The sequence below is a fragment of the Sebastes umbrosus genome, chromosome 19, assembly GCF_015220745.1.
Source record: "Sebastes umbrosus isolate fSebUmb1 chromosome 19, fSebUmb1.pri, whole genome shotgun sequence".
NCBI lineage: Eukaryota > Metazoa > Chordata > Actinopteri > Perciformes > Sebastidae > Sebastes > Sebastes umbrosus.
In genome coordinates this window covers 24231093-24256401 of record NC_051287.1, presented here as the reverse complement: position 1 = coordinate 24256401, position 25309 = coordinate 24231093, and positions in this window count along the sequence as shown.

The window sequence follows — 25309 nt, the reverse complement described above, 5'->3', positions numbered from 1 at the left end:
CAGAGTACAATTATCGTTAATTTGGAGTTGTGTTTCGGGCCACCTTATGACGACATACACTCTTTTTATAGCTCTGTTTTTGGTCTCCACCGACTCCCGAGGGAAATATTTGTCTCTTTATCTACTAAACGCTCCACTATGTCCACTAGCTAGTCACTAACTGTGTCCGTCTGCTGCTTGGTGCTCAGCAAGTAGTATAGTGGGGCTTTTATGGCTTTTTCTCTGAATACAGCTGCATGCCGAGGCCGCCAACAGCACTATAAGAGTGGCGAGAGTGAAACGGTATAAAGTTGAATGCCAGACCGCTAAACAATGAGCCGAAACACGCCATAAAGCTCTGTAAAGCCGATGGGAAGATCGAGCGCCCCTTTTACATTATCTCATTGTTCTCACATTGTCATTTGATACAATGTTATTATAAAACATATCGATTATGGCTGCCATAAGCTCATGATGTTCTGACTGTAGACCTATCTGTCTGCATCTGCCAGCTGCAAACATGAGGCAGGAAGGGGTTCGCTTAAGAGCCGGAGCAGAATGTGCTAACTGCTGTGAAAATGAATGCAAACAATCTCCCAGTTGTAAAGCATCTCAGTGCCCGCTCTCTAAAAGACCTCCTAAATGATGGAGCCTTTTAGCAAAATCAGATTTAGTCCTAATTGGATGACAGGCACAGCGTGGACTCCCTCAGGACAGTGATGCACATACATGGGTCGGATAAAATAACAAGAGCACATCACATTATATTGTAATGCCGTGCAATAACACTACAACAAAGACAGCCATTGTGAAACTTTGTCAGGGATATTCCATGCTGGTGAATTATAGTTCATAGTTTGTGGTGCTATCAAGCAAAAACACCAGTAAGTGTCCTTCAATCAGTGTCAGTGTGGGTCCAATTGTCAGCACTGTTTGGCTTTGCCAGTGCAGTATTCCTGTGTGTGGCACTTAACACGTTACATAATTTTGTAGTGCTTGCAACCAATGATCCAACAATATGAGAAAAAAAACAACACCTTTCCATCCATTAGGTAATTTAGTATGGCCCTCAAACTTGCATCTTATCTAAATAGCAATTGTCTGACCTGTATTAATCCTGACACATAATACTAATTTACTTTATTTGTCTCTCTTATGCTTTTTAATTAATACACGAGTGACCTCCAAAACATTACAAGAAAGAACTTGAGAAATCCTTTCACATTCTAGGCACATCAACCTTTTTTTATATAGCATATAGATATAGCAGGAAAAGCACATTAATAATGCTTCCATTTGTGTGTGCTGTGTCACAATAGCAGGGCCCTGAAATTGGAAAAATCGATGCCATGCAGCCATTGTTAATGTTACATGATGATTACACCTCTGCTTTTCCTGCTATGACATGTGAAAATGCCGACCATAAAAGGTTTATTCTGTAACTGCAGTAATTTCAGATATAAGCAAGTTAGACAATATATTACATGACCTTATTTTCAATCTTTTATTTTGGATAAAGTATTTAAAAGAGAAATTCGTCACTTTTAACGCGGATGTCCGATCAGTGTTGATGGTAAATGTAGTCAATTGAAGCTACAAATTCTCCAGATCATGCCATATTGGCCAAGAAAGCTGAGTTCTCCTGCTGCAAAATCTGTTTTACTTCCTACATCTAGCACCGTAATTTTACATAACACCGATGTAGTTGGATGCAAGGAAACACTACAAACTACTTAGCCAGCACGGGGGCGTGCATTCTCAAGATGCTGCTCAAAAACGGAACTTGCTAAACGTGTTGTAAATTCCATTGTAACTGCGAAAATGGCATCCCAAAATATGAGTGCAGAGGATTTTATGGATGAGGATACATATATATATATATATATATATATATATTTATTCAGTGTTTTGGCTGACTCAGATATTCAGGCGTATTTATTCGAGCCAGACCATGGCCGGCCGGCGGGGACCCTCCAGAACCTGAGCTGCTGTGAACAAACACCGACTGGTGGTGCCTTTGCTCGAACTCCCCTCTGATGCCATGAATGAATGTCAGCATGGGCAGTTTTTTGCTAGATGCTGTCGCCGACGGAGAGCCGGTGTGTGCGTTACAATGCATGAAAGTTTGACTCCTCACTGGGACAGAGCTGTGCTGGAGACTTTCTTTAGGTTCACAAAGTAGAAAAATCCAACCAAGACCAGGTGGGCCGAGAGAGCAGATGACAATTGAGTGAGTATTTTTGTCACCTACTTTGAGTGAAAGCTGTTTTGTTGAGTTGCCTCTTAGTGAAATACTGAAAGAACTTAAGTTGGGCTTTTATTGTGAAAGGTTAAAGCGGTGAAGTGAAGCTGTAATTTGCTGCCGTTGACTGTGGAAAATAATAAAGAGTTGTCATCTTAGTTACCGTCTTGGTTCACACTGGTTCGGACTATATGGAGCCTCCGTGTTTTTACTTTATTACCTGCATAAGTATTATAGGCGCAACTCAGCTACACTATGTTTTGGCTGGAAGTCAATAGCTTACACGCAACGTATCCTGGTACATGTAGGCCCAGCTCCACAAGCAGGAGAACTCGGTCAATATAGCGCTCGCTGACAAATGTATTGCTTCAATGGACTACATTTACCATCAACACTGATTCGACCTCCACATAAAAAGGTGCCGGATTTTCCCTTTAAGGTAAAATAAGACAACGCATAAATCAAATGAAGTAAATATGTCTACCCAATTATCGAGACAAGAATCACCGTTTTTTCAGTGCGGAATGGGAAAACCTCTTAATTACCCTCAGCTCAGATGGACTCTAAATGAATTGGAAACACTAATAGGAGCTCAAAGTTCCTCAAAGGCACAAACGTCTTTGCTAATGAAGACGACTCAGAATCTGCAAGAAATTGATCCCAGCAATGAAAGAGGCGTATGTGAGATATGATAAGCTGATTATTCAACATCCCTCTAGAACACTTTAAAGAATAGGGACGTGATTCTTCTACAGTTTAGATTGAGTGCAACTAAGACACAATTTCTCCATGCTTTTTGTTTTAAACAGTTACCTATAAATATTACATGAGCCAGAAAAAAAACAATTGTTCAAAATGCCAAAAGTCCATGGGTTCAGTATTCACTGTTCTCTTTGTAAACATGGGTTTTCATTTAAAATGTACACCTGTTCCTTAACCTGTTCATAGAAATTTTGTCTTAGAAAAATAACAAAAATATGGTCATAGGTGTCATGGTCCTAGGGTTAGATTCCTGTTTTATATCGTAAGCCACTATCCTCATGTGTCATGTCTTGTTTTACTTCCTGTCTTTGTGTGTTTTCCCGCCAGTTTTGATCGTCTGGCCCGCCCTGATTAGTTTAACCTGTCCGTTTTTAGACCTGCAGTCAACTCACCTGTGATCACGTCCCCAATAGTCATTCAATACATAAACCAGCGAAGTTCATTTGTTTCTTACCAGTTTGTCATTATTCTTTGTTCCTAGATCTTTATGTTCCAGCCTACGATCTTAGTGATAAGCGTTCTGTGTGGCTTTTTTTTTATTCACTGCTGTTACCTGCCGGCTTCTGGACTGTCATTTTAGTCAATAAGTCATTGTACTCTTCCTGCTGCCTCCTCATCAGTTCATCTGCGTTTGGGTCACAAAACCTGTAATTCCTGAGTTGTGACAGGAATTTGTACTTGTTTTAATAATAGTCTCAGTAACACTTTGGAGCTTATGAATAAGGAAAACAAAACGTGGCATATTCATGAGTGGCAGACATGAACTGTACCAAAATATAGACGTAGTCTCCATGACGTTACCCGTAGGTTTCTGAAGAGCTGTTGTGAAGCTCAAAGTGGGTGTCTCCAGCTGTCGCCATCTTGGCATTGATGACGCAGCCTAACTCCCGGCTAATGCAAAAAATGGGCAAAGAGGTGGATAGTCGGTGGAGCTGAGGCGGGCCGGGTGACGCAGCAGAGCAGACAGGTAGCAGCTAGTGACCTGGTATGGCACCCACCTGTCACTCAAAGTGCCCATGACCTCGATTAAGCCTTAAAGATCCCATATCGTGCTCATTTTCAGGTTCATACTTGGATTTTGTGTTTCTACTAGAACATGTTTACATGCTGTAATGTTAAAAAAACATTATTTTCCTCATACTGTCTGTCTAAATATACCTGTATTTACCCTCCGTCTGACATGCTCCCTTTTAGTGCATTTCAATGGAATTGCAACGGAATTGCATTGCTGGGAAACAGTTTGGGTCCATATTTACTTCCGGTCAGCTGATGTTATTTACATACACTGCAACAGGAAATAAACTGGTACATATTTAGAATGTTTACATTTAAAACCGTGTAATGGTCTAAATATTGTATATTTGTGACATCACAAATGGACAGAAATCCTGACGGATTGTTTCAAACGTACAATTTCTGAATTTCTGTGCGGATTGAGCTTTTGGTACTTTCACAGTATTTATATAGCACTTAAACCTGCTTTATAATATAACAGACATGACAATCTCACTTTTTACAATATGGGACCTTTAATATAATTTAAACGTGTGAGTTGTATAAAAATTCACCCCCCGTACAGTTGTCATGAACCCCGTTCTATATTAGCTATAGAGACCAAAACCGTTTTTTTTGTATCAGGCTGTGACCATGTTTATTTTTGCTGTAAAGTTGGACATTTTAACATTGCGGTCTGAGGGGAATGACTCGCTTTTGGAACCAACCTCAAGTGGCCATTTGATGAACTGCAGTTTTTGGCACTGCTGCGTTGGCTTAATTTTTTAGCTTATTGGTGGCAGAGCTCCGTTGACTGACGGATTTTTGTCAAAAATGAATTATTTGTTTACTCCTAACATACACAAAAAAACAAACATTTTATGGGTAATCCAGAACCAAAGTTCACAAATGTGAGTTCTTTCTGGAAACCTTTAGCCATTAGCGACAGGTGTTGGAGTTTAGCACAACAAGCTGATTTGCATGTGAGTCAGTCACCCTATAGCCCAGCGCAGATATAACGCCGAAGCTGGAAGACCCGCCTGCGGGTTCCCAGTCAACAGCAACGAAGCGAGAGTTTTGTATAACGCTGGGCTACACTGCTTGCGTGGGCAATGTGTGTGTTGACTATATTTGACATCGACATTCTTCAAACCTGTACATTTGTCTTTAAAGCGAGATATAAGTATTCAGATTTACCTTTATCGCTCTAGATATTGTTTTAACTAATCTCAATTCCATAATTACCCTACTAGATAGGCTGAGAATTACAGTTATCTTGTGAAATAAGAATGTACATTTAATGGATTATGTACATAAAGAGACATAGAAATTCCCTGCTGTTAGAAAATGTTGTTCATATAGCAATTACTCCTGCTTCTGTGCATTTTTTTGTTTGAACTATACTCCTACTCCTTACTTTATATGTGAATATTTTGAACACTAATGTATAAAACATACGGAGGATTTTTGTATAGTTATGTTTTATCTTTTGTATGTCTTCTGGGTGTGTGTGTGTTTTTTCATTACAGGCTTCTACCAAACACTCACACATACTTTATATTTCTTGCACGTGATTTGTATTTCATCTTTTTGTGTGTGTGGAACAAATACAACAAAACAAAATAGCCCTAACCACAGGAGCTCTTTAAATGGTGTCTATCTGAGGAATTTCCTGCTGTTTTTCCCAGAAGGGAGATTCAGGCTATATAGCCTGTCAGGAGCTTCAAACAGGAGCAAAGACAGAAGCGGTACGGCTAGTGGCACCTATGATATCTCCTCTGAACACACAGCAGAAGAAGTTTAAAAAAAGATACTCTCTGGGTAATGCTTTGCTCTTCAGTGGGGAGCTGGGGCGTTAGATAACGCCTCACTTTTCACACAGGTACAAAAAAAAACAGATGAGCCATCGTTACGACCTGTCACTAATTTGTTTTTGTCAGCAGAAAATAGAGGTGATGTGGGGATAGCTAACCCATTTGACTGTCTGAAAATATGAAGGGTGAATTTATTCATTCTCCCTTAAGCACTGCTTGGGGATTAGGCAATATTTGATAATGGCATAGCTGGAGTGCTTATCAAGATATGTAATCAATTCTGAGTTTCCATCCTAGGGATGTGTTGACCCATATTTGTGCATAATTGTGTGGCATAAAGCGCAGAATGCAGTGTTTTGAAAAATCACCTCAGCAGGGAGGGAGAAGAAAAAGGAAAGGAGACAATAAAGATTTAGAAAAGGAACAAAAGCACAAATTCACACACTGAATTATAAAGTCAACAACACGCTTTATGCAGACAGTAATGACGTACTTCAAATAGACTGACAGCTACCTTTTTAAAACCCACACTAAAATGAAGGCTTTGAAAGTAATACTTATTTCAAGTGGTGATTTTAGACTCTTTCATGGGTGCTCAATCACACCTATATTCTTGAAAACCTAAGGAATCCATTGGTGCCAAACCTGTTATGTTAGCTTGTCGGAAAGGAGGATAAATAACGCTCTTAAGTTAAAGCTTCAGTAGGCAGTACATTTTTGGCATCATTGGGCAAAAATCCCATAATAACCTTTCAGAATATTGTAATTCAAGTGTTATGAGAGATAACTAGACTTCTGCTCCTCCTCATGGTTCTGTTTTCAGGCTTTAGAAAATCTAGCCCGTGACCGGAACTTGGCGTTCCTTCACCAGATTTCACGAACTTTCTAATTTTACAGCTAAACCGTGCACTACAAGATGATTCTGAAAACATTTGAGGTGAGAAACGTAACATAATATTGATTCATATTTGATCAGCGCTGCCTAGTTTGACCGTTTGGTCGGAGTTTGCGAGTGATTGACAGCATAGACGGCAGCTGGACGGCAGACTCCAGATCAGCTCTTACTGCTTGTTTTCCTCCGGTCTGTGAAATCTTGCAGATGCCGTTAGGAGCACATCGGAGGACATAGAGGCACATGATTTTTTTTCAGGTCACCTGTTTCATGTACTACTGTCACGATATAGCGACCGTTTTATAAAAATAACTTTTTTTTAATCATATTTGCTCCAATCTTGCCTACTACAGCTTTAAAGTTAAGTTAGCAAAAACTGGCATGGTGAAGGGGTCCCTTGGCCTCTGACCTCAAGATATCGGGATAAATATGGATTCTATGGGTACCCACAAGTACCCCCTTTACAGACATGCCCACTTTAAGCTAATTACATGCTGTTTTTTGCAAACCCAAAATTGCTGCAACAACTTAGGAAGCCTAATAGAGCATGGGAATGGCCATCATACACTTCCATCATAATCTTCAAAGTCCTTATACACTTTCAGAATTTATTTTAATTAATGTTTATTTCTGATTTATGACTAGAACAACTTGACACACTTAGCTGCATCTCAAATTAATCTTCAGGTCCCCAGCTTTCAGATGATGTACATCACTTCTATGTGACATCTACTGCTGACCTGCTATCTCCCCCTGTCCCTAGCCCCCTAAAGGAGACAAATAATGGTCTATGTGGGTCTAAGAGGGTTAATTATTAGGCCTATTATTATTATTATCATTATTATCATAAATCATTTTTAGATTTTGCGAACTTGTCTGTTAGAGACAAACTATTACAGGTTCAAAGGGCTTCATTTAAACAGGTTTAATATCCAGTATTCTCTATAAAGTCATGATGTTTCACACTCCGGTCCAGTAGGAGCCGTCATGCACCTTTAACGTTGATAGTTTGCCAGTAAAACCAGAGGAGACAAAGAGGTAGTGAATTTCATGATGGCACTGCCAACGTTGGCAAATAAAATTGCTGAATGTTCTGACGGAGACCATTGGGTCAAATTGCTCGTTATTACCATATATATAGGTTGTAAAGGGATAATAGCAGGGCAGTTGCATTGTGCATTTTGCGATAAAAGCAACACATTTGGCACAGATATAGGTATATAAATTATGTTATGACAAGATATAGCTATCGGGGCGCTGCAAATTTGCATTTTTCAAAATGGCTGCCAAATGCCAAGTGCTTCATATTCCTAAATGTTGCAGAAAACTGATTTTATGACTCTTGATGGCTTCCTAGGTGTGTTCAAGCTGATTAAAAATGCACAATTGTTATGAATATTTCAGCTTAGCTGCCCCACTTTAACATTAAATGAGAAAAGTTTATCTACGGGAGAATAACTATTTGAAAACCATACACAATGAATGAGAGCCTCAGGCTATTGCATTATATTCCATTATATTTTGAATTATCACCTGGCGCCTGAATTTTGTATTTTCCTTTACATATATAATGACATTTCCACCATAACTTGATGGAGAAAAGGCAGCAATGGGTGCATAACAAAATCACCAGAATGCAGGAAATTAAAGTGAGGGTAGGCAGTATATATTTGTTATCATTGGGCAACGATTTCATAATAACCTTTCAGCATATTCTAATTCAAGTGTTCTGAGAGATTACCAGACTTGTGCACCTCCTCATGGCTCTGTTTTCAGGCTTTTAAAAAAATCTAGCCCGTGACGGGAGACTTTGACCAATCACAGGTCATATCAGAGAGAGAGAGCGTTCCTATTGGCTGTGCTCCGGCTGGTGGCGGTGCTTGGTATTTCCTCAGATGTTCTCAACATGGCTGCCGGGTCACAAACCTTCTCGTTTTCCAGCTAAACAGTACACTACAAAATGTTTCTGAAAACATTTGAGGTTAGAAATAGGCATTAAAGTAACAGAATATGGATTCATATTTGATCAGCGCTGCCTAGTTTGACCGTTTGGTCGGAGTTCACGAGTGATTGACAGCCGGCTCTCATAGATGGCCGCTGGACAGCAGACTCCAGCTCGGCCCTGATTGGTTGTTTTCCTCCGGTCTGTGAAATCTTTTAGATGCCATTAGGAGCAACGGAGGACACAGGAGGACACAGAGGCACATGGTTTTTATTTCAGATTACCTGTCTCATGCACTACTGTCAGGATATAGCGACCGTTTTATGAAAAATTACTTTTTTTAATCATATTTGCTCCATTTCTACCCACTGCTGCTTTAAGTGTTTGATGCTCAAAATGTGTTTGTTTTCAGTGTTGAAACAAAACCTACGCCCTTGACTGTATGCATATCTCATTAGGGCCTGAGCCTTCCTAAAGGTCTGGTCCTAGAATTCCTTTCTTCCTTGCCCTTAGCCTGTTTGGCCTCCTCACATGGTTGACGGAGCATAAGGAGGAGGAGGAAGAGGAGGAGGAGGAGGAAGGGCATCTGACTGGGCGCTGCTGCAGTCCATCGACTGTTTTCTTCAGAGAGAAAGGTCAGAGGATACAGTACGGTGGGACACCTGCTGAAGGTAATCATTAATAAGCCTGCTGTCCTGTCAGCAGCCCCTGGCTTCACCAGATGTGAACCACTGAAAACAGGGAAATGTGGCAGGGAGTGTCCACACATCATTATGATCCCGGCTGCCCCTGAGCTAACATGCAGCAATGCTGAAGTGTGATTTAGGCCCCAAGAAATAAAACTGAATGTGTTAACTGACGTATTCTGACTGCTGTTGGTTACTATGTGACTGAGAAACTGCGTGCAACAGAGCTTCTTCCCCACCCAGTCATGTCTCTAAATTAAAGGTTACCAAGACAACCCTCCCTCATACAGTAGACGACTACCAAGGACAAACTGTTAATGTTTGAAACCAGCTTCTGTTGCTGTTCTAACAGTGTGGCAGGCAGCTGCAATGCTTAAACACTAACTACTATTATGTGTTCACAGTTTGTACCTCAGCTAATTTAAAATTATAGGGATGTTAATAATTAACCGTTTAACCGACATTAAGAGCTTCAACCGATTAATGCTATCAGTTAAACGGTTAAAAAAAATATTAAAAAAATAGCTAAAAAGCTGAGCAAAACTCAGAGGAGCGGCTCGTCACTTAAAGGAGAAAAGCTGGTCCACCTTAACAGCCCATTTTAAGAGAGTCTGAGCCGGTGTTGCAAGGTACAGGAAGTTGGCTCGGAGGAGTTGTAGCATTTATTCACCAACAAATAAACTGCACACACACTGCACTGCTACGTTCACAGTTACAACTAGGGATGCACCGATACCACTCTTTTTCAGACCGAGTACAAGTACTTACATTTGGGTACTCGCCTATAAGAGTACCGTTACGAGTACTTCCCTGTGCCAAAAGACCCTCGTTAACAGCCAGCTGGAGGGTGTGAGCGACACACGGCAGGCTGGGGAGTACCGCATAGGAGGCGGTGCGCCACGACCGGCTCTAGGTCAGCTTGGAAAGGCGAAGGTGCTTCTCGTTGGTTCACCATGGTTTCGGTGCTGTTGTATCGGAGCCGTTTTGCGAGTTACTATATACTGTACTATACTATATACACACAGCTAACAACCTCGCAGTTAAAACTAAATAATGTGGTGTAGACTTACTGGGACAATACACGCAGCGTCATGCCTACAGTAACTCTCCCAGACAGGTGAACTGTGGACTCAGTTGTCTGTTTTCCACTTACACTGCAGCTGGTGATAAATGATGGATTTAACCTGTTTGTGCATCGACTTATCATTGAATGTGGGCAGCTTGTTAAGGCACTAAAAATAGCACCGCTGCATGCGACGCATTAATCTTGTCGGTTAACAGTTAATAATCGGTTAAACAAGGGTCGGTTATCGGTTAGAAAATAAATTCAAAATCAGCATCCTTATTTGAAACACAAATATTTGTTTTTCTATTTAATGAGGATACATAAGAAATCCAGATTGGCAGCGACAGATCCACGATTCAGTTTCTGGCTTTGTGGCCCTGTCTAACCTTTTTTCCCCCGTCCTCTTTGTCTCTATACTTCAATTGTGACTTCATGCAAATAAGTCTCCGGTCCTCCTGCAGAGGAGAAAAGGTGGGAAACCAAATTGGATCGAATGTAATTCAGTTCACCAAGCAGGGAATGAATCGATAATGCTGAGGAATGGCTTTCGAAGGACTGAGTGCCCACCTTATAGAGGTATAAGAGGTTTCTTCAGTTTACAGCGCAACCTGCAGCCTGCATGCTTATGTATTTTTTATGACAGGTTAATCAAGAATCACGGTATCCGTCTCTTCCTGTGATGTTCGCCGCGCAGTGCACTTCACACTTCACACTTCACATCCTGCCTGTTTGCATTCTCAAGTGCGATAGGTCTGCTCGAATGGTTTTTCCATTGACTGTAGATTTGCATTCTCATCTTTGTGTAATGTATTCACGGAATATAGCTGAGCAGACAAATTGGTATAGTGTGTATTTACTCTCAGGCCCCATCAAGCTACTTACAAGATACAGTGTTTGTATATGTATACACATAGATGCTTTCTACAGTTTCCTGCACATGTACTCAGAATGAAACTTTACAAAAGCAGTCGCACATAATTACAAATGGCGTAGAGACCACAATGCATACAAATGATTCTGCAGACATACTGAATGAATTTATTTTTTCGCAACTGAATATTGACAAATAACCTAGTAGCACTTAATTTTCCTATTACTAGATACTTAGGAATACATAATCATGCAATTCTAATCATACTAGTATTTTAATTCTAAGATGTAATTGTAATCATGCAGTATTTTTTAGTGCAAAAATGAATGTTGCAACAGCCAAAGGCACTCTACAACATGGAGTATAGATCTGCAGGGACCTTGGAGTCGAGCGAATGCCGCTCTTCAGTGAGAAGAACCAGAAGAGGTTGTTCGGATGTGGATTAATAATTTTCTTGCTAGAATTTCAGGGACTATCAAGTTAGAGGACACCCCAGAAAAGCAACTGCTGGAATGACTACATAAGAGCACTTAGAGATAGTAGGAGTTGAAAGAAGGAGATACAGAAAATGCACGGAGCAGCCAAGACTTTATTCTGTTTTTTTGGTGGCTTCTTCCCCAGTAGAAAACCTGGGGAAAAAGGTAAGACCCCAAAGCATCTTAACGGTACAGTGTGTAGGATTTTGTAACATCTAGTGGTGTGGTTGCATTTTGCAACCAACCGAGTACCCCTCCGCTCACTCCTCCCTTTCCAAGACTGAGGTAACGTGAGCCGCCGAGTGTAAAACCGTGGTAGCGTCGTTCGCCTCTCTCAGAGGCATCCTTGCCATAATAACACTACTTTAGGAGCAACGGAAGTCAGACGGCAGCTTGCGATACTACGGTTTGGCACTCTGCGGATCAAATTACCGCAGTTTCACAAGGGGGTTGGAGAACTACGGTGGCCTTCGGGTAACGTAAAAATGCAAAAGGCTAGAGCCAGGCTGCAGTCGAAAAGTATTTTTTGCTTAAGAAGGTTCCTAACGAGATAAATGACCTGGATGTAGCTAAGTAGCAGCCATGATGAGAACTGTTTGAATTCTCTAAATGTTAAGGAAAGGTGCTTCAATGCTTCCTTTCTTATCTCCTTTAGCATAGGATACACTGGAGCATCCTTTACCAAAGGAAAGGAGATAATGCCGCCCCACAATTCCTTGCGGCTGCAACATTTAAAGCCACGCACCATTTGGCCGTTCATGTAAACAAACGTTATGCTTATCTTGCATAATATTTTGCATAATATATATACAGTAATTGGGATTCTTGTTGATAAATATGAGTGGACAACCATTTAGTTTCACTTTATTTATATTTATTTATATCAAACAAGTAACAAATAAAGGAAAAAACAAAACCATAACAAATAAAATGGACTGTAAACATATAGCAAACAAATCAACATAAATATTACATCTGAAAAGGAGTATGAAGAAATAGCCATTTAAATCTACACCTTCACCATAACTCAAAAAATAACTCAATAATTATCATATAAACTTTTGTGGTAGCCTATAGGTTATTCCTTTTTTATTTCAATTCCAACTTTGGTAATGAAGTAGTATTTTTCCCCGTTGTCCACGTTATGTAAAATAATCCTTTATTATATGTTGATGTATCCAGCAGCAGAAGGACCTGAGGTCCTATTCTGCATATACAGTAATTGCCCTTACAGGGGATAGAGAAAATTGTGTTAGATTGAACTGAAAATCTCATTCTGTTTTCAGAAGTTCGATTTGTATTCAAGATAATTTTCAATACCACTTTTCCACAATTGAAGAGCTTTTTTTTTTTTATCAGCTCCACTCCGAGCAAAATGAGCAGAACCTCTCGATCTGCTCTAAAACAATCTGCTTTTTCATTTGCGGCCATCAAGCTTTGTAATGTGCTTCCAGCTGAGCTGAAAACTTGCAGAGACTTTCACTCTTTTTCCCATGGTGCAAAAAAACTGGAAACTGAGCAACCAGTCATGTTGGCATTAATTTTACCGTGATTCAGGTTTTCAACTGAAATGAATTGTAATTTTATAGTTGTACTGGTATTTATATGTGTGCTGATGTGTTTTAGGAGGGTACAGGGGTCTTTAGGGGGAGATAGCAGGTCAACAGTAAATGTCACATAGAAGTGGTGTACATCATCTAAAAGCTGGAACCTGAAGATTAATTGGAGATGCTGCTCAGCATTGTGTGTCAAATTGTTCTGGTCATGGATCAGTAATAAACATGAATTAATTAATTATTAAAACAAATTATAAAAGTGTATAAGAGTTTATGATGGAAATATATGACGGCCATCCCCATGCTCACTTATGTCTAATAAGTTGTTGCAGCAATTTTGGGGTTGATACCATTTGTTACACAGATTTGGTGCTAAATTCAACCATTTTCCTACCATTCGAGAATTGATAAAAACAATCAAAAATCCCTCCGAAATACCACATTAAGACACCAAGACCTTGAGGAACACCATAGAAAAAGTCATACTGTGACTTGGTATCAAAAACGTTTGACATTCTGACATTTTCAGCGATTAGAATGGCGAGCGCTTCTGTTCTGGAAACTGCTCGTAAACCCTCTTATTGTCAATCTACTTAGGAAAGCCATCCATCCTCTGAATGCTCTAGGTCTCTAGTCTGTGGCTGTAAAGTTTCATGAGGCTGTGATTATCCTAGAGGTCACCACAGGTCATTTTATACAGTGAGGTCATGAAAATTTAGTAGTATGGGGACTAACATCATCACAAATGAATACAGATGGACTCATTTGGTCCACAAGAGTCTCAGCTTTACAGTGATATCCAATTTGTGTGATGAAAGACAGTTTAGGGACCCCAGTATGCAGAAATATTCAAATACACCATAGAATAGGCAACAAGTGCATGTTTTTGCCCCAAACTGCATGTGGTAATCATAAAGTGGGCATGTCTGTAAAGGGGAGACTCGTGGGTATAGAACCTATTTTCATTCACATATCTTGAGGTCAGAGGTCAAAGGACCCCTTTAAAAATGTCCTTCCTTTCCAAAATGTAGCCCAACTTTGAGCGTTATTTAGCCTCCTTCCCGACAACCTAGCATGACCTGGTTGGTACCAATGGATTGCTTTTTTCCTGTTTTATAGTTTCATATGACACCAGTATATCACCCTAGCTCTAAAGCTGAACCTCGGGTCTCAGAGGGGTTAAGAAATTGTTATCGTGATAGACTATACTATGTAATGGTGCTGCATGTTAATGACTGTTTTTAGTGTCTGGTTATTGTTCTGTGTGTAGCCTACCTGCCCAGGGACTGCAGATGGAAAGCTAATAGCTAAATCTGACATTAATCATCTGCTCATTTGAGATGAATGTTTTTCGTGCATGGTCCCTGTTTAATAAAGACTAATAAAAAACACTGAATAGTTTGATGAGTATGTTAAATGGTTGTAATCACACTTTAGTAAGACTCTTAAGTGAGACTCTATGTATTTTTTTTCTTCTTTAATTTGTCACCCATCCTTATGTTACATAAGACTAGTGAAAAGAGAAATGTGTGAAAATCCCCCCAAACAGCATCTCTTTCTGCCAACTCCAATATGCTTTGACCACATGGCTTGTGTGATCTCATGTTTAGTTCAACAGTAACGGCGTCATTCACTCTGAATAAAGCAGGTGTACTTAGTAAGGTGGCTGAGAGTGTCTTCAGTGTAAACTTTTGTGCATACTACTATAGTTCCCCTTGCCAGCTACCAGGCGAAGCTATGGAAAGCACGGATCCATTAGCAGACCATTAGCATTTTGTTTGAACAGTTCCTGGCTGTGTGTCTCTCTGCTTGATTTAGGAGGGCAGAGAGAGCAGAAGGGAGAGAGGCAGTCAAATAGACAGGGTGATGTACTGAGTGAGGGGAGAGAGAGAGAGAGAGGGGTAGACACAAAAATTAGCTTTTCATCTCATGACAGCCACATCTCAAAGAGAAAAGAGAGGGGATGGTGAAGCCGAGGGAAAAGGAGAGCTGAAAGATGCAAAGTGAGAGTTACAAAGACGTGGAATATTGCTGGAGGGATCAAGAGAGAGAGAGGGAGAGAGGTAGAGCAAGGTGGGCTGCAGGAAAAGTGAAGGGGAAGCAGGGGCAGAGTGACAGAAGACATCAAGGCATAGGAACAGAAGGAGAGGAAGGTAGCTACAACCTTATACAGATTAAGAATGATTGGTGGAGGAGAGGTGTAATTAAAGTTCCATTAAGCGATATTAACATTAAATAAATGTCTCTGTAATTAAACTGTCTCGTGTAATGTGGAAAGGTTGCTTGTGGGCGACTGCCAAACCTACAGAGAATCAACACATAGCAGCTTGCAGCTAATTGTTTGGGTTCTCTAGTCCATGTTCACACTGTATGGCTGTTCCCTCTTGGCTCTTATCGACCTTCTATATGCTGTATAGGCACCCATTCCCAGCAAAAACAAGCTCAGACAAGCCGGGTGTGTGCTACCTGTCCATTGTGAAAAAGAAAGCTAAACACCAAGGGATTTTTCTCATGTGTTGGTGGACCAAACCAGAGCTTAAAGGTGCTTTATATGATATCCAGAGCATTAAAGGTCCCACGTCGTGCTCATTTTCAGGTTCATATTTGTATTTTGTTTTTCTACTAGAACATGTTTACATGCTGTATTGTTAAAAAAAACAACTTTGTTTTCCTCATACAGTCTGCATAAATATACCTGGATTTACTCTCTGTCTGAAACGCTCCATTTTAGCACATTTCAACGGAATTGCGTTGCTAGGCAACAGTTTGGGTCCATATTTACTTCCGGTCAGCTGATGTTATTTACATACACTGCAACAGGAAATAAACTGTGACACATTTAGAATGTTTACGTTTACGTCTAAATATTGTATATTTGTGACATCACAAATGGACAGAAATCCTAACAGCTTGTTTAAAACGCACAATTTCTGAATAAGGGCTGTGTGTATTTCTCCGTATATTGAGCGTTTTGATAGTTTAACAGTATTTGTATAGCACTTAAACCTGCTTTATAATATAAAAGACATGAACATCTCACTTTTTACAATATGGGACCTTTAATATAGCAGCAAACAACTATTTGCTATGGAGGCAAGGCTGACTCTAGCCCTTTTGGTGCCCTAGGTGAAATTTGGATTTGGAGACCTAACCCTAGCTCCATAAACCGCAACATACATCAGACATCACAATCATTTTAAGAGAAAACATTTTATTTTCATAAACACAGTGAAAATGCCTTTAGTGATCACGTCTGTCCAGGTCAAATTGATCACTATAAGTAGATGATTATTATAACCAAATTTTTGTTGTTGTGCATCATTTAAAATGTGCATTTATAACATGAATACAAAGTAATGAAACGGACCGCTACACGCTATTTACTGGCTCGCTGCAAATTCTTCTGCCTTTTCCCTCTCCAAGGGTGAGGGAAAAGGCAGAAGAATTTGCAGCGTTTTTTGCCGGTTGAGGATCGGGCATTATCAATCCACTTGACGTAGGCGGCTTCAACCACAGGTGCTTTTCCCTGTGTGCATTCGTTTTTCATTCAGAGAAAATTACTTTGCTTTTCCCATCATGATTTCAATGTGCACGCAGCAGCGGCAGCTTCAGGTATCCAGCCAGAAAGCAGACGGTCCGCGAGGCAAATATCAAGGGAGTAGAGTATAAAACAAAACAAAAATTCAATTAACGTTAGTCTAACGTAGTTTTAAAATGTTTTTTTCTGTATGTTTTCATGTGTGAAAAAAACCAAAATGGACACTGTAAGCTGACTACTTGATTACTATAATGAATTATTTATTATTATTTAGTCAGTACAACGAGAGTTACAGGAGTGAAAATGTATTTCTTTCTTTATTTGTTCATTTGTTACCTCAATTCAGAAAATGGGGGGAAGGGCACCCACCTATATGGCCCACCTATGCGTTAGGCCTCGTCCACACTGTGAACGTCAGGAGCACGTGGCGGCTGCGTGATTCACACGCAGGGTGTTCACACCAGCTGCGTGTCAGCTGCGTTTCTGCTGCTGTCAGCCCTTTCTTTCTACATGGAGTTTACCTTTCATAATGGCCATTTCATTTCATCATAAATATCATTTATATTTATTTTGCTAATTAATTAATTAATTAGTGTGCAAATTAATCACACACACAAAAAAAAGGGCATGAGCCAAGACCTTGAAAAGCCTGAATTATATCAGGGCTAAGTTACAGTGTTTTGAAGTCTTTCTCTCCTCTAGAGGTCAAACATTCATAGAAATTCATAGGCAGAAAAGAAAAGTCTTACTCAAGGTTCCTTTTTTTTCCACTGCGCTATTATGTCGAATTGAAACATTCTAAAGTCATGAGCATGATTTCAAATACAATTTCCTTATAATTCTGCAGCAGTCGTGATTTTTTACTCCATGACCTTGATTGGATAAGTTGTTATTATAAGTTATTATGTTGGTCTGAACAATGGTTAACCACTCAACGTACATTTGTAATGAGCTGAATGCAGTTCAAGAGGTAAACCTGATTAATCTGCCGCTGTCTCCATGGCCATCTCTAATGACACTTGAAAGCACTTATGACAGACATAAAGACGGATGTACCCAGTGACTCATGTCACCATACCCATGGAGGGCTATGTTGCCCAGAGCAACGCTGTCTGCTGTTCTTCTCTGCGCCCGTTGAGAGGCATCCATGACAAACAAGCATGTCCTACAGCGTGGCTTGGACTGGCTAGCTGCCTTGCTTTCATGTATCCAAGCTCAAAGCTGAGGCGAAAAAAGGGATGAAGAAAAAGTTAGAGGAGGGAGACTAACAAAGTTAGACAGAGAGAAAGGGAGAGAAAGCAACAGAGTATAGGGACGAAGGGGTCGAAAACAAAACAACACTCACGTTCACTGGGCTACAGCGCTCACAAAACAATGGATTGGAAATTAATGGGTTGGTCATACACTTAATCTGACGCAGCATTGGCAGCAGTCACCAGAGAGTCTGAGCACAATTAGAGCTGGTTTTGGGGCACTGGTTTTCTGATAGATGGCTACTTAGAAGCCCTATACCTCCTGAATAAGAAACCCAGGGCAGTGTCTAGGGATGTTGCATCAATGCTACTCACGTAACATGCAGAAAATAGAGGGGGTGACAGGCAGTAGGGGGGAGCCGGGCTATTTGGAGTAAATCCACTGATGTACAATATACTGAGTGCACATAAGCAGCAGGGGCAAAAAAGGAAGCCGCACAAAGAATGCAGACACAATACAAAATGCAGGTAGCTCAGGAAATATATCTATTTATATACAAGTTTGGTCACCTTGAACAATTTTTGATTTTGTAGATTTCCGAAGCGGAAAGAAGTTAATTCAACCTCTGCAGGGAAAACACGACATCACTGCAGCCTTGTAGTTTCTTGTAGACACCTATTCATTCTGTGCTTGAGGGTTTTTTCACCACATTTCCCTGCAGACTATCTGTTGTTGAAATATGCATAGGTCATTTTTATGCACTGCACCTTTGCGATATAACCACAGATATTCAGTCATATTCAAGTCTGGGGACTGTGAAGGCCGATGCAAGACCTCAATCTCTTGTGTCTGTAAATAGTTCATGGTTGATTTCGATGTGGATTATTCTTTGAAATGTTCAACCTTTTTTCATACTGTATATTTCTTCTTCACAGAGTCTGGAACATTATGTTTTTCTGGATTTGATGATACATATACTGTAGGTCGGTCTCCCAGTGACACAATTTCACTTTGTGGAATTGTTGATGTTTGGTAAACTACACAAACAGGCTGTTCTCATACACCGTACTAGTAATGCACTTTAATTTGTATATCTCCCACGAAATCAATTTGTATGTTATCCACGTAATCATCAACCAGGAGGAGGTTGGGGTGGATGGATGGGTCAAAAAACACAAAGGAGGAGACCGCTATTTGTACCCCGTGTGAAACCAGAAGTACATGTTGATTTATTTGTCACAGAACTTTTGTACTTAAGTTACGTCACTTCCAGAGTTATTTTTAGCCCAAACCACGGTCTTTTCCTAAAGCTAACTCAGTAGTTTTGTTGCCTAAGCCTAACCAAGTCAATCCTTTCCTAAAGCTAACCTAGTATTTTGCTGCCTAAACCTAACCAAGTTGATCTTTTCCTAAACCTAACTAAGTCAATCTTTTCTTAAATCGAACTTTGTAGTTTTTCTGCCTAAACCTAACTAAGTAGTTGTGTTGCCTAAACCTAAGTAAGTAGTTTTGTTGCCTAAACCTAACTAAGTCTATCTTTTCCTAAACCTAGCTAAGTAGTTTTGTTGCCTAAACCTAGCTAAGTAGTTTAGTTGCCTAAACCTAGCTAAGTAGTTTTCTTGCCTAAACCTAACTAAATTGTTTCCTGTGAAGACATGTGTTGCTGGACATTTGTAGGAAAACGCACAAAAAAATTAGGAATACAGTAACTTTTCGTAAGATATCATACAAACCGTTGCGTGAGGATACATTGACACAAATCACAGAAGCAGTGGATGGAACTGGAAAATGTTAAAGACCCCAGCATTTAAACTTTACAGCACAAAGGGAGAGCCACTTGCATTATCTGTCTTACATTCAAATCATGGAGATTGAACTGGTCTGATCTGATCTGTGCGACTGGGTTTTTAGAAGGCATCTTGGACTCCTGCTGGGGAAACTCCCATCCCCAAAGAAGAAACCGACCTGTGCAAGTTCTGCTTTGTGCACTCTAATTAGCTCGTTTTTCTACTCCAGTAAGTTTTAAAGTATGTATCGCTTGTTGCCAATTGTCAAGGAAAGCGCTTGGTTTCCAACTTAGAACATAAAAAAGAAAGAACTCATAAGTGTCGGATAAAGCAGATGTAGTCAAAGCCCTGGATTTTAATGATGTGAAGATTTGGCAGACAGACCAACAGCTCTCTCTGGCACTAAGATCAATGCTTTGCTGACCACTGTGTGTCTGGATGTGTTAGAGTTCCAGTGTGTGACAGCTCGTAATTCAGGTCTGATAGAGGTGGAAGGCTCGTGACTGTGAAAGGAAAGCACATGAGTTTTCAGAAACAAAGATCAAAAACAGAGTGTTCCCCTGGAGGTGATAAATACATTAACTTAGACTATTATATCCTGCGTTGTTACAGTTTTATATGTGTGAAACTTTGCCTATGCAAGCATATAATATTACAAGTTTTTGCACCAGAGATCCGGCATAAGCCTAGTGCATATTTTGCTGACAAATGGCAGGAATTTTTATATTTGTTACCACTACTGAGGGATAGGGAGCCTCCATCCCAGCTTGCCCCAGCGAGGTCAGGGATGATTTCATATTTACAGTTTTATATTTTTTTCTGCAGTTGTCTATCAACATGTTGAATGCCGTAGAAAAAACTGTCCCATACATCCTTGACAATGGTGTCAGTGTGTATCTGCTCCCTGGGTTTGTGTGTCACCTTGAATGTCTGAAAATGGGAAATTGAATTGAATCCACTCTTCTCTCTATTCAGGCAATACTTCCTGTGGTACTGGCTGCCACTCTGTACAGTGTGTGTTACAAGTTTGGAAGTATATACTGACATTTTGAGGCCCCAAAAAGCTGCGAACCTTTTGACCAACCATGATGATCTTTTATGAAATATTTGGCCTTGAAACCTGAACTTTTGTATTGCATATGTGTGTAGCAGGGTTTTTTGCTGGCTTAAACTGAATCGCCAGCTGGACTCTTCCTGGAGGGGGCCTGACTAACTGACTGACAGTTTGATGGGGTGTGTGTGATTGGCAGACAAGTACAGTATGCTTCCCTACTGATGCTCTACTGATCAGATGTACAGCGCACCAATATTGTAAAAACATCAGACGTTTGGATGTCAGTCATGTTGACGAGATTACATTCAAGATGATGTATAGGGTCATTTTAATTCTGTAAATACAGTATATAATATGTATAATTAGATGCATCTCTTTTGAGTGATGCCTCCTCACAGGATCTTTGCAGCTCTGTTTATAGCGTGTTGTTTGGCATCAGTCAGCCAAGTCCACTTTCAGTCTCTGTGCTGAGGCTGCTTTTAGCTGCTACGCTGCTCAACTGTGAAACAAACTTCCAGATGAGATCAAAGATGTACCAACAGTGGCCACTTTCAAATCTAGACTCAAGACCAAACTGTTCTCAGATGCTTTTCTTAATTGGTCAAATGCTGCACTTTACTGTCTTTTGATTGTTTTTATTATCCTTTTAATTTCTTTTTTTCTTTTTTTTCTTTTAACTTATACTTTTATATTCTATTATTCATTTTTATCTTATGCACTTTGTGCTCTTTTATCTTGCTTTTATATATGTAAAGCACTTTGAATTGCCTTTGTGTATGAAATGTGCTATATAAATAAACTCGCCTTGCCTTGCCTTGTGCATAATCAAAATAAGTTCTTAAAGGTCCCATATTATAAAAAAGTGATTTTTTCATGTTTTGTTTTTTTATTATAAAGCAGGCTTGAGTCCCATATAAAGCCCGTATTCAGAAACTCTGCATTTGAAACAAGCTGTCAGGATTTCTGCCCATTTGTGATCTCACAAATCTACAATATAATATACAATATTTAGACACTTTGCACAGTTTTAAACATAAACATTCTAAATGTGTCCCAGTTTATTTGTGGTTGCAGTGTATGTGAATTTCATCAGCTGACAGGAAGTACACATGGACATAAACTGTTGCCTAGCAACGCAATTCTGTTGCAATTCCGTCAAAATGCACTAAAACGGAGCGTTTAAGACAGAGGGTAAATTCAGGTATACTCAGGCAGACAGTATGAGGAAAATAAAGTTGTTTTTTTTAACATTACAGCGTGTAAACATGTTCTAGTAGAAACACAAAATACAAGAAAGAACCTGAAAATGAGCATAATATGGGACCTTTAAGGGACCAGTGTGTAACATTTAGGGTGCATCTATTGGCAGAAATGTAATATAATATTCATAGGTATGTTTTCTTTAGTGTATAATCACCTGAAAATAAGAATTGTTGTGTTTTCGTAAACTCAGAATGAGCCCTTTCTGTACATATGGAGTGGGTCCTCTACACGGAGTCCGCCATGTTGCACCGCCATGTCTCAACCAAGCCTCCAGGAAGAGCACTGGGCTTTGAAGTAAATTTCTGTAGTGGCCAAACGGTGGTACGTCTGTCCGTCGCATGATGTCATTGGGCCCAAAAATACTTTTTCCCGTAGACTTACATCGAGAAAGAGACATCTGTAACTGAGCGGATACTTTTTTTTAGTTAAATTGACTTACAGAGAGAGGAAAGAGAGCGAGAGCTGGGAGGCGGAGTTAAAGGAAAAGCGACTGTGAACTCAACAGGTATTTTATCACACGGCATTCGAGCCATTTTGCGCCACTGAGCAACTTTCATAGGAACGAACGGGACCCCGCCTTTAATGCTGTATCCTTTTAAACATCCATGGTTTCTACAGTATAGCCAAGAATGCACAAACCAAACGCTGTTAACTTTTCCTGCTTGAGCCAAAGTCGATAATGTTACTCACTGCTGCCGCCGTCACTGCCGCTTTCTCTCTCTTGCTTCATCACTCACTTCCCACATACAGACACACACACTCTACACACTGGCTCTGCTCCAACTGGCTCTAGAGAGGGCCATTCACGTTTTCGCTTCAGCCACCGTGCTTGGCACGACGGGAGAAGTTTAAGTTGGTTGCAATATGCAACCTCACCGCTGGATGCCGCCAGATCCTATACACTGCTCCTTTAAAGGTCCCATATTGTACTCATTTTCAGGTTCATACTTGTATTTTGTGTTTGTACTAGAACATGTTTACATGCTGTAAAATAAAAAAAACTAATTTATTTTCCTCATACTGTCTGCCTGAATATACCTGTATTCACCCTCTTTCTGAAACGCTCCGTTTTAGTGCATTTCAACGGAATTGCAACGGAATTGCGTTGCTAGCCAACAGTTTGGGTCCATGTTTACTTCCTGTCAGTTGATGTTATTTACATACACTGCAACAGGAAATAAACTGGGACACATTTAGAATGTTTACATTTAAAAAACGTGTAATGGTCTAAATACTGTATATTTGTGACATCACAAATGGACAAAAATTCTGACGGCTTGTTTCAGACGCACAATTTCTGAATACGGGCTGTGGGTAATTCTCCGTATATTGAGCGTTTTGATAGTTTAACAGTATTTATATAGCACTTAAACCTGCTTTATAATATAAAAGACATGAAAATATCACTTTTTACAATATGGGACCTTTAAGTCATGTAAATGGATTATTATTGGGGGTTGTCAGTTTATTCAGTTCTGAGCATGGTATTTGCAATGGTCACATTACTGTGGATATGTACTGTATATATAGACTTACCAAAAGTAAAACTATAGATAAGCCACAAAATACTGCTTAGAGCACAATTTCTTCATTTAATTTACTTTATTAAATGTATTTTTAAGGGACAAAAAAAAAAAAATCTTAAGAATATATCAGAAATGCTTTATCAGTATTATCAGCTATCTTTCCATCCATCTACATTTGTACCATGAAGCAAAAGATTTGATTGCTATTACAAGGTCCTGATATTTTTCATAAAGCTAAAGAAGCTCCCTCCTACACACTGTATACTCCCAATTATTTTCACACTCCGAATCTCTGTGGAGTCTTGTGTGTACGAGAGCACCAAAGTGACCAGTCAAGTCGGTAAAGAATGGGTTTTGGAATATTGACACTGCTTGTGCCCTTCAGATTTGGGCAACAGAAGGCTGCATTTCTCAGCCGCATGCATGGAGCCTTTTGGAACAGCCTTGTTGACTCCTTACATACGACGATGGTGTGATCCTTTGAAAGAGGCAGTCCCTGAATTAAGACACAAAATGATGTCGCCTTGTGAAATATTGCTCGGCCTGCCTTGTGGAGTTTGCTATATCTTTGTGCAAACAGTATTTTTCTCTCCACTTCTACCTTGGATAACCATACCGCGTCATTGATTTAGCACTTTCTCTAGGTGGCATCTGGTGTTCAGCGTAGTCCAAGGCCTGTTGGCAAACTTAATAGCTCAACATTCTTAGCATATTGGCTCTTGAATGCTTTCACTGGCGGACGAATAAATGGGTGGTGAAAATGAATGAGTAGCGCTGTCTCAACCTTGCTGAAGCGTTCTCTGTTAACTGAGAATGCATTAGGGTGATTTATGACAGTTTTTACAATCTATTGACTTAAAATAAGACTAGTAACTGGACCTCATTTCTGAGCAACAATATCCTCAATATGGGTATTGCTATTGTTACTTTTAAAGATAAAAAAACATTACAGTAAAATGTTTATTTTAAGCATCATTACCTGCTAGTAAAGAAAATGTGTGTAATGGTTTATTAAGCAGCGAGTTATAATTAGAGCTCATACAACAGCACACGTGTATTGCCTTCAAACACATAATGACAAACATTCACTCAATAAGTACTGCACTTGTGCATTAATATTGCATTTCCCCGTGGCCCCTCATACACCACAGAAGGACTTCCATAGCAAATTAGTAATTCAAACAACCGTGTCAAAAACTGTCACTCTTTGAAAAGAACAGCCAGATGGTGAATATGCGAGCCAGGAAGTGTGTTCTTCTTCACCAAAAAAAAATGACTCAAACAAGGACACGGCCATGAACAGTAAGAAACACAACAAAATTGAGAACTTGTTTCAGTTGAACTAACATAGATCTCTGCCCCCCTTAAAATAAATGAGAAATGCTACAAAAAACACTTGAAATAGGTAATTAGAATGACAACAGCGCGGGGCAGTATAAAAGGAGGAAGGCCAGGTCTGTGACCACTGTGGTTCACCATTAATAGAGGTTCGCAATCACAAAAAGGTCATTCCATTGTGTCCTGGCAAGGCAGGGGCTCTTTGAAGGGAGCAATTACAGCATTCACTGCTGCCAGGGCCCTGACTTATTTCTCTTCAGAGTGCGCGCTGTACACATAGTCCATTTTGCTTTTGCCCTATTTACCATCGTTCTGTCTTCCCATGCTGTT